At 46.5% G+C, this 15541-nt stretch overlaps 1 pseudogene; it reads left to right on the top strand.

The window, feature by feature from the left end:
* Positions 1–11296: 11296 nt before the first annotated feature.
* Positions 11297–14728, top strand: LOC100676892 (MOB kinase activator 2-like; annotated as a pseudogene).
* The last annotated feature ends 813 nt before the right edge of the window (positions 14729–15541 follow it).

The following is a 15541-nucleotide window of genomic DNA, read 5'->3' as shown; positions in this document are numbered from 1 at the left end:
TGTCCTCTGCTCAGTCATTGCTAGGTGAGCGTGGAATAAGACTCAAATAGAGTAAAAGTCAAATAAGTAACACCAGAGAAGGAGGATAGGAGACAAAATCTGGGCAGAAAACCAGGCCCCTGGCTCAAGCTTAGCTATCAAATGATGCACTTGCTCTCGTATGCCCATTTCCCCACGAGCAAAACACACCGAATAATGCCTTCCTCGCCTCCTCAGAAGGTGTATCTGATGAAATAATACACAAAAGGGAATTTAAGCAGCAAAAAAAATATGAATTAAAGACGTGACTGCCTTTAAATAAAATGAATTAACAGTCTTTACCTTTTTAGAAGGTATTCCCATCATGCTAAGAGCAGGCAGTACCTGTAACATTTATGATTCTCGCTTCTTTCTAGAGTGGCTTTCTTGAATCTTGGAATACCCACGACATCCCTTCCCCACCCACCCAGAAAGCCGGGCCTAGAGTTTGCCAAAGAGCTGCCCAAGATGACATCTGTCACTGTCTCTGAGGGCTTCAGATGTACCAGTTAAACAGTTGCTGTCAAGTCAGTTCTGACTCGCGGCAGCCCTGTGTGTGTCGGAGTAGAGCTGTGCTCCGGACGGTTTTCGGTGGCTGATTTCACAGAAGTAGATTGCCAGGCCTTTCTTCTGTGGTGCCTCTGGATGTACTCAAACCTGTAACTATTCATTTAGCAGCCAAGCGCCGTAACTGTTTGCACGAGAGATAGCAGTATCCTTCAGGCCATAAGAAGGAAGAATTTTCTTGTAAACAGTGATTCAGATGATGTTATGGAAAAAAAAAAAAAAAAAAGGCACTAGAGACCTCCAAGGGACATGCACTAGGCTCTGTTCTGTCCGTCCCCTCCCCTCCAAAAACACAGTGAGTCACCATGTCAGGAAGACAGGTCAGTTTCCTGTACCAGCAAAGTCAATATTAACTGAAAAAAAAAAAATTAGTCATCGAGTCAATTCTGACTCATTGCAATCCCATGTGTTACACAGTAGAACTGCTCCATAGAGCTTCCTTGGCTGTCATCTTTACAGGGGCAGATTGCCAGTCCTTTCTTCCGCAGCACAGGTGGGTGGGTTTGAACTTCAGTCTTTAGGTTAGTAGTTGAGCACAATTTGTTTGCACCACCAAGGGATCATAGGAATCGTCAATATTGTCAAGGAGTTTACCCTGGCTCCTTATCCTGTGTGTGACAGGTGAACAAGTGTGGTTCTATAGAGATCACCCTTTGCTTGTCCCCTCACCTTTTAGCCCATTCACTTAGAAAACTCACCCTCCCCTAGTGAGTCACAAAGAGCCCATCAATCATGCAGGCATTGATTGTATCCTATAGCAGGTCACCTGCACACTCCTGGTTTATGGCGCCCCAGTCCTCGGCTCTCGCTGAGGGTTGACGGCTGATCCATAGGACTCAAATCCAATCAGTGTGGTGACTGTTCAGTGTTAAGGACCCCTTCGATGTGACCCATCATGCTTCCCTTCCCGGGTAACTGGAGCTGGTGAACGCTGAGAGACAGAGGTAAGGTGAGTCCCAAGTCTAGGACTTTCTGAGCAGCGGGAGGGCACGGCTGCTAAGTTCAGAGACCTGTCCCGCCATCGGTTCCCTGCCAGCCCAGCTGGATGCGGCTACAAGAGGACTTTGAAGTCAGCAGCTCGGGCCCTGACCCAAGAAGCCCACCTGAGGCCCCCTAGCAGCTCGAGCTCAGAGGCCAGCCTGCTCCCCAGCACTCCACATCGCAGAAGCTCAGCGCGGTGCCAGAGCCAGCAGGTGGCTCTGAAAATGCCCGATGTAATTAGAAATCTCATTTCCATTCCTGGTTTCTGGTTTGCATGGCAAAGAGAGCAGTTTTTATTTTTTTTCCCCTGGAAGGAAACATCCCCTCCCTGCAGATGTCTTCAAAGGCTTATAATCCAGAACCGGCTCCCGGAGACCCAGCCTCCCCAGGGCCGCCCATACACACAGGAAGTCACTCCTTTGTGGGCACAGATGGGCTTTTGAAAATGTACAAATGGTGCTGATATGGCAGAAACCCCGACCATGAGGGCAAGAGTCAGGGTCTCTGGTGGCCATTGCAGACCTTAGGGTTGTTCAGAGCACCTGTATCCTCACCTTCACTTGCGGTCACCAATTCATCCCACTTTTCCGGGACTATCTCAGTTTTAGCACTACAAGTCTTACATCCGGGAAAGCCCTCGGTCCAAGGCAAACTGGACAGCTGGTCACCCAGCTTCACTCCTAGTTTGCTAGGGGTCTGGAGAAGAAACTAAAGGCAGAAAGGAGAGGGGTTAAGGTCAACCAGCTCCAGCGGTCAATTTTCTCTAAGTCCCACTGTTGGGTTTTTCACAATACTGTTACCAAATGCATCAGTCATGTAGCCAATCACTCATCCATCCATTTTTTTTCAAGGAAGCATGTATTGAGCTCCTACTGTTTGTATGGACAAATAATAGCACAGATTGAGGAGTTCCCAGTCTAGTGTAAAGATTCTTACCTGGGGTGCCAAGGTCAAGTTGGAATTCTAGAATACATGACTTCCTGACAGGTGGGGATGGGGGAGTCTGTAAGTTCTCTGAAATTGCGGGGAAACTCTCTTTACTGAGGTGGTCCACAATCTAAAGAAGTTTAAGGATCTCTGGAGAAAGAAATAGGCATATAAACAGATCATTAAACATAGCACTGTTTCTCAAGGTGTGTTCTGTGAACCATGAATATTAAAATCCTCTAGCCTCTTGATTCCCAAGTGTGGTCCGGGAACCAGCAGCAGTGCTTCACCCAGGAGCTTGTTAGAAATGCAGAATTTCAGGGCCCGTCCAGACCTACTGAATCAGAACCTTCATGTCAGCATGCTACCCTGGTAATCTGCGTGCACATGAAGGTTTGGAAGCACTAGTCCTGGAGCCTGGTGGCAGAATGGGTAAGAGCTCAGCTGCTAACCAAAAGGTCGACAGTTCGAATCCACCAGTGGCTCCTTGGAAACCCTATGGGGCAGTTCTACTCTGTCCTATAGGGTTGCTATGAGTCGGAATCGACTTGACAGCAACAAGTCTCAGTCCTGGTGGCAGCTGTTACGCTGAAAGCCCTCAAGGGCACTGCACATTCTGAAACATAATCATGGAAGTGACCTCCCATCATATTCACAGGTCCTGCCCACACATAAGGGGAGGGGATTGTGTTGTTATTGTTGCTCGTTGCTGTGAGTCAGAGGAGACTCACAGCAACCCCATGTACAACAGAACAAAACGCTGACTGGTCCTGTGCCATCATCACAATAGTTGGTATACTCAAGTCCATGGTTGCGGCCACTGTGTCATTTGAGTGCCTTCTAATCTGGGGGCTCATCTTCTGGTGCTGTATTGGACAATATTCTGTAGTGATCCATACAGTTTACACTGGCTAATTCTGAAGATTGCTAAACCTTTCTTCCTAATCTTAGTCTGGAAGTTGCAGTGACACCTGTCCGCCATCGGTGACCCTGCTGGTCATTGAAATACCGGTGGCATAGCTTTCAGCATCATAGCAACACACACCACCATAGTACGGCAAACTGACAGGAGGCTGGTAGGGGAAGGGGATCATATAGGACATGTATACCAAGGAGCAGAATCTTAGGGGCTATCTTGGGATTCTGATTAACATAGTATGATTATCCACCCTTTGCCTATAAAGAAGTCAAGCCTAAAAGCAGTTAAGTGATTTGCCCCAGATTACACAGCATTTAAGTAGTGAACAGGCCTGATTTCCTGTCTCAGCTGACCCTGCTGCAAATAACTGAGTCTGAAGCTGACCCCCAGATCCAGATCTCTCTAGCCTCCACAAATATGCAGCGTCTTCCTCTGAGAAGCAAGGCTCACCACAGAGGTGAAGAAAAATCTCGGTCAAATGTCCACCAACTCAAAAACCTTTAGAGGCAAGTCAGGAGATGTAAATGGATGAAGCAGCCAAGGGTAAGGCAGTAAAGAGTGGTGGTTGCTATGGCTTGCCCAGCCTAAAGGCACTGAACTTCACTTCACACACGCACAGACACACACACACACACAATTTGCCCATCAAACAAAGCAAATCTGCCAGCTGCAATAGCCACTCAAGCCCCCAGTTTGCAAACCTAGATCTACACTATTTTTCCCCATCATGACTTTGCTGAAAGGACCTCAAGCTCAAAAAAAAGAAACAGGAGCAGGAGTCTAGTCCTTTTGGGGGGCATCCCCAGATGAAGCCTAAAGTCAGAACCTCCAATTTCTCAGTTACCTGCCAGTTGGGTCAGGGAGATGCAAAATGAGCTAAAAATCTAGCGTAACAGGTAAAACAGGGGTCAGCAAATTTCTGCAAAAGGCCTTCTGCAAAGGGTCAAGTAATAATAATTTCAGGCTTTGCAACAATTCCGTTTCTGTCACAACTACTCCAGACTGCTGTTAAGGCATGAAAGCGGCCATAGAAAACACAAACAATGGTGCACGGCTGTATCCCAATAAAACTTTACTTATAAAAAGAGGTGATGGCGATCATTAGCCTTTTGAGAAATGCAGATCAAAACTACAGTGAAATTCCCTCTCACTCCAACAAGGCTGGCAGTAATCCAAAAAACACAAAATAATAAATGTTGGAGAGGCTGTGGAGAGATTGGAACACTTCTACACTGCTGGTGGGAATGTAAAATGGTACAACCGCTTTGGAAATCAATTTGGCACTTCCTTAAAAAGCTAGAAATAGAACTACCATACCATCCAGCAATCCCACTCCTTGGAATATATCCTAGAGAAATAAGACCCTTTACACCAACAGATATATACACACTCATATTTATTGCAGCACTGTTTACAATAGCAAATAGATGGAAGCAACCAAGGTGCCCATCAACAGATGAATGGTTAAATAAATTATGGTATATTCACACAATGGAATACTACGCCTCAATAAAGAACACTGAGGAATCTGTGAAACATTTCATAACATGGAGGAACCTGGAAGGCATTATGCTGAGTGAAATTAGTCAGTTGCAAAACGACAAATATTGTATAAGACCACTATTATAAGAACTTGAGAAATAGTTTAAGCTGAGAAGAAAACACTCTTTTGTGGTTACGAGAGGGGGGAGGGAGGGAGGGTGGAAAAGGGGCATTCACTAATTAGATAGTAGATAAGAACTACCTTAGGCGAAAGGAAAGACAGCACACAATACAGGGGAGGTCAGCACAATTGGACTAAACCACAAGCAAAGAAGTTTCCTGAATACACTGAATGCTTTGAAGGCCAGCGTAGCAGGGGCAGGGATCTGGGGACCATGGTTTCAGGGGACTTCTAAGTCAATTGGCATAATAAAATCTATTAAGAAAACATTCTGCATTCCACTTTGAAGAGTGGCATCTGGGGTGTTAAACGCTAGCAAGCAGCCATCTAAGATGCATCAATTGGTCTCAACCCACCTGGATCAAAGGAGAATGAAGAACACCAAGGACATAAGGCGATTACAAGCCCAGGAGACAGAAAGGACCATATGAACCAGGACTACATCATCCTGAGAACAGAAGAACTAGATGGTGCCCAGCTACAACCAATGACTACCCTGACAGGGAATACAACAGAGAACCCCTGAGGGAGCAGGAGAGCAGTGGGATGCAGACCCCAAATTCTCATAAGACCAGACTTAATGGTCTGACTGAGACTGGAAGGACCCTGGTGGTCATAGCCTCCAGACCTTCTGTTGCCCCAGTACAGGAACCATTCCCGAAGCCAACTCTTCAAACATGGATTGAACTGGACAATGGGTTGGAGAGGGATGCTGGTGACGAGTGAGCTTCTTGGATCAGGTGGACACTTGAGACTATGTTGGTATCTCCTGCTTGGAGGGGAGATGAGAGGGTGGAGGGGGTTAGAAGCTGGCAAAATGGACACGAAAAGAGAGAGTGAAGGGAGAGAGCAGGCTGTCTCATTGGGGGGAGAGTAATTGGGAGTGTGTAGCAAGGTGTATATGGGTTTTTGTGTAAGAGACTGACTTGATTTGTAAACTTTCACTTAAAGTACAATAAAAATTATTAAAAAAAAAAAAAAAAAGAGGTGATGGGCTGGATTTGGCCCACGGGCCACAGTTTGCCAACCTGGTATAATATATAGGCTTTGAGGTCAAGAGGCCTCACTTCAGTTGCTGGCTCTTTCTCTTACCATTTGTGCAACTCAGAGAAACTTGCTTAACTCTTCTGAATCTCTGTCTCCTTGCTTATAAAATAGAAATGACATGTAACAGATAGTGCTAGTGCCCACCAAACATCCACGTAGTCCTCAACATTTCCCAGCCTCCCTTGCAGTTAGTTTGGGGCTGTGAGACTAAATTTTGGTCAATGAAGTGTGGGCGGAAGTGATGTCAGCCACTCCCAGGCCTGGCCTTTAAACACATTCCGTAAAAGTCTCCAGTTCCACCTTCTTCTGTCATGGTGACCTTGGAGGTTACGAGTTCCAGTTGTTGCAATGACAACATGGAGGAGGGCTACCCTACCCACCCTGATCTATGCAAGAGTAAGAAATAAAACTTTACTTCACTAAGCCACTGAGATTCAGGTTTCAGGGTTTGTATGCCGGAGCAGTGGAAGTAATTACCATAATATAAACACTTCTGTCCTGGGGTCTTCGTGAGGATGAAAGAAGATCAGTATGCAATGCATCAAGCAGAGGACTTGGCACATAGAAGGCGTTCAATAAATACTAGCTACTATGTTTTTTTTTTTTTTACTATGTTTATGATTAACTGATTATAAAACACATCACAAATAGTTCATTGGCTTTCTTTTGAAAGAAGAATCAGGAAATATCACTGGAAATAAGTCAACTAACTCTGCCAAAAGATATCAACTCTGAGATTTTTTAAACTCTGAAAATAACATTACGATATGGGAAATGCTGATTCTATAGATTTTACCTCAAAAAAAGACATCACTTATTAACTTTCTTTAAGAGAAGGAAGGAAGAAGGAAAAATATCCTGTAATTGTCGCATCTCCATTCATCATTTTCTGTACTCAGCATAAGTTTCCTGAGCAGATCCACACTCTGTGTGCCTTGGGCTGGCTGCTGACTCAACCATGGTCCCCACTGCCCAGCGGCCAGAGCAGGTAGCCATTAGAGCTCTGCCTAGGGTTATTGGTCAATAGAACAGGAAGCTTCATGATGTTAGCTGGGGTCACAAGCTGTTTCTCAAATGCATAGACCCCTCATAACATACCCTAGAAATGGGTAAGTGCAAAGTCTAATTTTGGATGTCAATGCAGCCTCCACCATGGAAAGAATCCATTAGCCATCACTTTGATGATCCAAGTTCAAACTAATGGAGAGAAGTCTCAGGTCTTAGTCAAAGGAGGGTTGATGTGTTTGTGGGCTAAAGGTAGATCCTAAGAAGGGGACTTTGAAGGAGTAACATTGGGGGAGGCCCAACAAAGTAAATAACAGAGGCTATAGCTGTTTCTGAAAACAGGTCAAGAAAGAAGTGGAAACCTTTAATTTTATAGATGAGGTATATCACTCTTGTCAAAAATGCACAAGAGTTGCAGTTCACACAGGACAAGCTTTGAAACATCTTCTCAGGCTGGGACTGAGTCCAAATCAGGACTCATCACAAACTTCCTCCTCTTTGCTAACATATACTCTCAGCAGTGCCATGCACCATGCTGAGGGCTCTATTTACTTACATTACCTCCTTTAATCCAAGCTTACTTCAACCCTAAGTATTAGTGCTATTATCCATACAGTACAAATAAAAACAACAAGACTCAGAGACTATAAGTACATTTCCCTGGGTTACAATTATTAAGTGGCAGAACCAGGATTTGAACACATGTAATTTTGATCCCCAAAATAGACCACTTAACTACTATGCTACAAAATCTCATGATCGACATTGATTGTTGGTTACCAGGTACCACCATATATCACCATACATCGTGCCCTGTTCTAAATACTTTATCTCTTTTAATTTTCATGACCCTTAAGTTAGTGTTATTATCACTCTCATTTTACAGATGAAGAAATCAAAGCTTGGAAAGGATACGTGACTACCCCGAGGTAGAAAGGCTAGAAAGTGGCAAAGCTAGAATTCAGACCCAGGACTATCTCACTCCAGGTCTCACATTCTTAACAGTGACCCAGAGTCAAAAGCCTTCCAAATATGAGAGGTCAATTAGGAGACCAGGTCTACCTGGGGTTGGCCACTGCCCTTGTTGAGACTTTTTGGCCCAAATCTTTGTTACTTCCTCTGATCAGAGGAGCTTGAGGCCTGTGACCTGGGCACAACATGTCTAGAAGACCAAACCCCAGAGATTTAGTGAGCACAATTCTAGTTGAGTATGACCTTCCACACACACCAATTGACTTTAGCGACATGTAAATGATGGGTTGTAAATCAGGCAGCAGGCGGCCCCATCATGAATCATCCTATTCCCTCTGAGCTCATCAAGACAGACTCTAATAAATTCTCCTGTGTAGGCTGTGGCAGGTGCTGTCCTTTAGATTTCCAATTAAATGAGCCCTAACTTTGCTCCCTTCTCAGCAGGGAGGCTGTACATTACCACAGCAATAAGCAGTCCAAAAGGTGTTCATGGGAACCTCCTCGTGCTGGCATGACCCATGAGAAGGGGTCTTCCCATTGAGAATAGAGCAGGTTAGGTGGGAAGGAAACTCAGGCTGTGGGTCTGTGTGGGAATGGAGAATAATCAGTGGAGGAGGCCACAGACTGGGATGACCCCGGCATTACCATCTGCAAAGACGAGGATATGGGGATCCTAGGACCATCTGTCATCATGTTACACAGCCCAACATGACTTAAGAACCCCTGGCTACCACTGTACCACCAAGAGATAACTCTGCCACACCCTGCAAAACACTCTCAGACCATGTTTTCTTAATGGCCCTGGCTGGAAGTCAAAGCACATTCCTATTAAGAGGGACTAATTTCCTCGGACTAAGGATGGGCCTTGGGATCAGAGATCTTGGTAGGAGTTCTGCCTCTAACGCATTCTTGCTGTACAACCTTAGGCATTTTACCCCGTATATCTGAGCATCAGGGCCTTCTATAAAGAAGCAGCAAATGTTTTGGCTTTGCTGCAGTTGTTATCACTGTTCTTGTTTTTTCTCAGCAGGGCAGAATGGGGTGCCCTTACCCCCTTCATCCCCTTCCTGGCTGAGGAACTTTATTAATCCCCTCAGGGCCTCTGACCCTTATCAACATAAAAAAATATAAAATATCTGATAAGGAGAAGGAAAAAGACAGAATCTGCAAGCATAACAAACAGAGTCAACATAAGCGATAAAGGGATTTTTGTGTCTTGTAGGTGCCTGGCTCTAAGGCTGGACCTGATGGGGCCATTTCCTTTATACCAGCAGAACCTAAAAGACCTCAAAATACACATCCCAGCCTCTTATTCATTGAGGACAAAATTAATGGAACTGTGTGTCTGGAGATGAGTGAAGATGCCGAAAGAGATGAAGGGACCATGGGGAGAAAGGAGAAGAGGGAAGGAAACCAAAGAGAAGGGACTCTCTTCTCTCGGTGCCCATTCAGGCAGGACTTGCTCTACATTCATCCTCAGCTCGGCTGAAAAAGCAAAGAGTTGCTTTGCATTGTTCTCTGGGCTCCATGTAACTGTCAATGGTTTAACATTAAGAATTTCTTTCCATCATCCAAGTCATTAAGAGACTACATTAACAACAGAGCCAATTTCATCCTAGAATCCATAAAATCTCCTAAAGTATCCTATAATTCTCCCCATTTTTAAAGTTTTACTCTAATCTGATTGTTGGGACCAAAGGGCAACTAGTTGTTTCTGGTATCATCTCTACCCTCATTGAGCCCAAAGACTCAGAGTACAAAGAAGGAGCCTCCAGCCGAGAAATGGAAGATCATAAAAGGCACCCTTTGGAGAGGGTGAAGTCTGCGCTGAGTCCTAGAAGACTCATTCTGTTGATAAGGCAAAATAAGAGAACAGCGCGTGCAAAGGCCAGTGGCAAGAGCCTCCCAGCATGTTCAAGAGCTCCAATAATTCAGTTTGCAAGAGCTCCAATAATTCAGTTTGGGTAGATAACAGGGGGAAAAGAATAGAATGAAGAAAGGTGAGGCTGGAGGAATATGCAGGGGTCAAGTTATAAAAGTCCTTCTAGAATTTCCTAGTTAAAAAAAGTAGGTATATCATCCACAAAGCATTAGGGAGCCATTGAAGAGTCTTAAGCAACACAGTGACCATATCAAATATGTATTTTAGAAAGAATGCTCTGTCTACTCTATGAGAATGGATTTTAGGGGAGCAAAAGTGAAAGAAGGGGGTACAAGGAGACTACTGACATCTAGGCAAATGAGGATGGCAGCTTGGTCCCAGATGGCACTGTCTGGAGCAGAGTGAAGTCAAGGGTTTCAAAAAAGAATCTGCAGGTCTGACCACTGATTGGATGGTGTCATGGTTAAGGTTGTGTGTCAACTTGGCTGAGCCATGATTCTCAGTAGTTTGGTAATTATATAATGATGTAGTTTGGCAGTAATGTAATGATGTAATTTGGCAGTAATGTAATGATGTAATTTGGCAGTTATGTAATGATATAGTCATCCTCCATGATGTGATCTGATGTGATCAGCCAATCAGTTGTAAGGGGAGTTTCCTCCGGGGTGTAGCCTGTATCCAATATATACAGACATTCTGGTAAAGCTCACTGGCTTGCTGTGGATCCTGCATCCAGCTTGTCATCATCTGATCTTTGGTTCTTGGGACGTGAGCCAGCAGCCTGCCATACTGCCTGCTGATCTTGGAATTTGTCAGCCTCTGCAGTCTGTGAGCCAGTGGCCTGCCTTCTGACCTGCTGATTTTGGGTTGTCAACCTCTGCAGCTACGTGAGTCAGAAGCCTCCAGCCTGACCCACAAACATGGGACTTGCCAACCTCTACAACTGTGTGAGCCTTTTCCTTGAGATAAATATATATATACATATGTGCGTATGTATGTATGCATGCATGCATGTATGTATGCTATGCACTTCACTCGTTTTGCTTCTCTAGAGAACTCAGCCTAAGACAGATAGCCAATATCCAGATATGACACGGACACTGGAAAGCTGTGCCACTCTTTGAGCTAACAGGTGGAGGAGGAGGAATGGATCTAGAAGGGAAGGATCATAAATCCATATTAGGATGTGCCATGTTGAAGCTGTCTCAGGGGCATCCAAATCTACATACTCAGAAAGAATTTTGAGGTTTTTTCCAGTAGATGTTGAGCACAGACTATTTGGGTATGTTGCCACGTGCCTATGTAAATTGAAGCCATGGACAAGGTTAAAATCAGCCGAAGAAAGAATGAAGGTAAGATGAGTGCTAGGACATAGAGCTGGGCACCAGCAGACTTTTGACAATTTGACTCCAAATATCCTTGTCAACAAGACTTATAAACCTGGCTGGAGAGATGGCTGAACAGGTGATAGAATAAGTCTTACAAATCATTGTCTAGCAGATGAGTGCCAATGCCTACTGGTGAGTCACTGGTCTCTCTCATTGACTTTATTGTATCCAGCATTTTTTGTCAGTGATTTGGATGAAAATGCAGACTATGGATGATATGAAGCCAAGAGGAAATGAGCAAATGAGGCTGCAGGAGGTAATAACATATTGGCATGAAGGGTCAGTCTAAGGAAGTAGCATTTGATACAGCCATTTGTCAAGTGCTGTAATAGGGTCCCAAAACCATCTACAGAAACATGAGATGGGGGAGACACCAGTTGGCAACAGCTTATATAAAATTAAAAATAAATATATAGGGATGGGGCATGTGGGGGCTTTGGCTGACGATAATTCAATCTAATTTAATACGGTGATCTCAAGTCTGGAAGACAGCATTGACGATATTAATATTTATCATTAATATTATCTACTGATCCCAACCCAGTGCCGTCAAGTTGATTCCGACTCATAGTGACACTACAGGACAGGGTGGTTATCTACTGATATTAATAAAATTATTGATATCATTATTAATAATTACATATTAATATTATATGTTAATATTAACTAAATTAATTTGCTGCCTTCCAGTCTCCACCACTGCTTCCCATTGGCCAGACCCAGGGACCCTGGGAAACACAGCCTGCAGGGGGCAGCCCCACCACACAGCCCAGAATAGGGAAGGGAAAGAACAGGCCACGGACCAGCAGTGAATGCAATGGATACAGTTTGCCTCCCGAGAGTACAGGCACCTGAACAGCCAGGTGGTGGCTCCCCCCAGCAAGAGCAGAGCCTGTAGTTGGGTTGACCAAGCCAACACATGACAGCTGTGAAAGAAGGGGACAGTCCACTTCCAGCCCATCACTGCCTTCCTGAGGAGGAGCTTACCAGCCCATCTCAGAGAGTCCTGCTGGACAGTTGGAGGAAGGTGGGCAGTGGTCCACTCAGGCCCCAGAGTCATTCCCAAGAGTCCCTCCTCCAAGGCTCTCAGGTCTTCAGTGCTGCCTGCTGTAGCCGCCCCTCGGGCCCAAGGCTAGACCAGGAAAGGCTGCGGCTCTGCCAGCTCCTCTGGCGTTTGCAGCCCCAGAGTTATTTTTATATCTCATTTCCTCACATTATGGCAATTTACATACTTCAGCAGAGCACATTAGTGTCCAAAACACAAACCAGTAACAATAACACATCACCGGGAGCTTCGTAGAAACCCCAACCCAGAGGAGGTTTCGGAAATCAGTTGCTAAAACAAGTGGTTCCCTCATCCCGAGCGGGAGACTTCTCAGCACCACTTGACAATAAGTGGACGTGATGAGGACCACACAACACCGTAATTCCTGCTGGATTGCACATTGAAGGCTGCATTCAGCACGCAGAGCCCATCAGCGCAGGCATTGTTGCGATGAATACCGAAGGGATTGCGCAGTGAATGGCTGCTTCATTGCCAAGTGCTTCCGATTCCTCGCTCCTGCCATCTGTATCCTCTGGAAGACACACAGAAGCAAAGGTCCGAACAGGGGGCTGGTTCCAGGCTCATGGGAAGGGTGGCTCCCCAGGCAGGGAGGGCCCCAAGCAAGGGAGTGGGAACACACTCAGGGGGGCAGAAGTCCGCAAGAAAGCTCCCACTGTCCCTCATAGGGAGGCCCCTGGCAGACCCTCAGAGACAAAACAAAGCAAGTAATTATACATAAAGTTGGTGGGCAGGGATCTTACAGAAACCTGGACCCATAAACGGATGTGGGGCCCCCACAGTGGCTTGAGCACTCGTATTCACACTCAGACAACTCAAACACCCACACTCACACACAGGGACACACATACACTCATACATATATTCATTTATTCAACAAATAGTTAGTGTCTACTGTGTACAGTGCCTATGTAGCTAGGCACATGGCCCCTGCCTTCTTCAAATTTACCTCTTACACAGACATACACACAGGCACACAGACATACACTCACACATATTCATTTATTCATTCAACAAATAGCGTCTACTGTGTATCAGTGGTTGTGCTAGGCACACAGCCCCTGACTTCTTGGAGCTTACAGACACACAGACACACACACATAGATACACACACAGAACACACATGCACATACAGACACAGATACTCAGACACATGGATACACACAGATACACACATGTACTTAAACACCTACACACAGGCATACCCACCGACACATACACACAGACAAACTTATACATACACACACAGGTGCACCCACAGACACACACCCACATATACACACAGATACACACATACACACACACAGGCACCCAGACAAGTCACACAAAAACATGACTGACACTCTCAGGCACCCAAGGATTCACTATGATTACTCTCACTCACATGTACACACTTACACATACTCATAACTAAGAATGTAACCCAGCCAGAGGGAAGATGATGAACAAACCCACTGGCCAGTTGTGCTTTCATTCTGAAAACTTGGCTTCATTTTAGCTCCCTTCCTCACCTAAAGGTCAATGTTGGAGGTGCAGCAATTTTTTCCAACAGTCTGATTAGGGCCCAGCTATTGTTTGCTTGTTTTTTGTTTTGTTTGTTTGTTTTGTTTTTATTGTACTTAAAGACACCCTCACGGGACAAGTTAAGCACTCAGCTGCCTACTGAAAGTTTGGCAATTCAAACGCACCCAGGAGCTCCACAGGGGAAAGACCTAACAATTTGCTTCTGTAGAGATTTGCTCCGGGATATTGACCTCAGCGAGTGGCTGGCCAGCAACAGCACCACGTTCTTCCACCACAGCAACCTGCAGGACAGCACATCTCGGAGCTTTGCACGGGAGAGACGTGCCAGGCCACGGCTGCCTGCAACACCCAGTACTGCCGGTACGATAAGCCGGGCGAGAAGGTCAAGTGCACGGCCCCACAGCAGGTGGACTTTGTCCTGAGCTCTGCTCAGAAGCTGGTCACGGATGAGGACGTCTTCCCCACCAAGTATGGCCGGGACTCCCCACCGTCCTTCGACGCGCTGGTGAAGAAGGTCTGCAGGTACCTGCTCCACGCGCTGGCACCCATCTACTCGTCACACTTCAAGGAGACGCTGGCCCTCGAGCTGCACGGCCACTTGAACACTCTCTACGTCCACTTCATCCTCTTCGTCCGGGAGGTCAACCAGGTCGACTCCAAAGAGACTGCCGCCATGGACGGCCCCACGGGTGTCCTGTGCAGCGGTGCCCGCGCCGGTGGGGGTGACGGCAAGGGGGCCCGTGGGGCACAGAGCCACGCGAAGGAGAGATGAGCCCGAGGGGGGATGGACACGCACACGGGGGAGGAAGGAGCGGCGTCGCAGGGCCTCGTGTGCGTGTGCCTGTGAGTGTGCGTGTGCACAGGGCTGGGTGCGCCAAGCCGCCCTGGACCACGGTGCCCAGGCGTGCAGGGCGGGATGAGCAGATGCTGCTGGGTGCGTGGTGGAACCTGCTGTCCCTCTTCGGCGCCTGGTGGACGATGGCATCACGTGTGCAGGGGACCCACGTGTGAGTGCACACTCGCTCAGCACTCGTTTCTGGACTGGTGTTGGGTCCCTCCTGTGGGGTCCCTTCTTTGGTCTTCTGTGCAGCCCCCGTCCCCTGCAGCTCTGCCATTTTTAAAGAAATACACACACAGAAAATGACCCTCCCCCTTTGAAAGGCTTCCTTTGTAGACTCTGGGTTTGGTTTGGTTTGGGGGATGGGGCTTATTTTTACAGAGAGATCCCCCCCTTCCTGCCCCGCCTGGATGGTGGCTGTTGGTGGCCCAGAGTGAGTGGGGCAAGTGGAGGTGGGACCAGGCCCCAGTTGACCCCATAGGGGTCCCAGCTGTCGCTTCTGTCCCCTTACCTGCTTCCCAGATGCACAGGGAGGAGTCCTGAGACCAGTGGGGTCAGGAGCTGCCGCTTTCCAGGTGGGCTACGTGGGAGGGCTGAGCAGCCCATAGGGGAGACACTGCCGCCACTGCTGTCGCTCTGAGCCTCTGCTTCTTAGTTTGTTGAGTCAAATAAAACACATTCTCTCAGGGGGAAAAAAAAAAACACACATACAAAAAGAAAAATTTTTTGACAGTTACGAGGGAGGGG

Source organism: Loxodonta africana, chromosome 24 (assembly GCF_030014295.1).
Source record: "Loxodonta africana isolate mLoxAfr1 chromosome 24, mLoxAfr1.hap2, whole genome shotgun sequence".
Taxonomy (NCBI): Eukaryota; Metazoa; Chordata; class Mammalia; order Proboscidea; family Elephantidae; genus Loxodonta; species Loxodonta africana.
The sequence above is the reverse complement of the archived record's forward strand: the minus strand, read 5'-3'. Positions and strand labels throughout refer to the sequence as shown.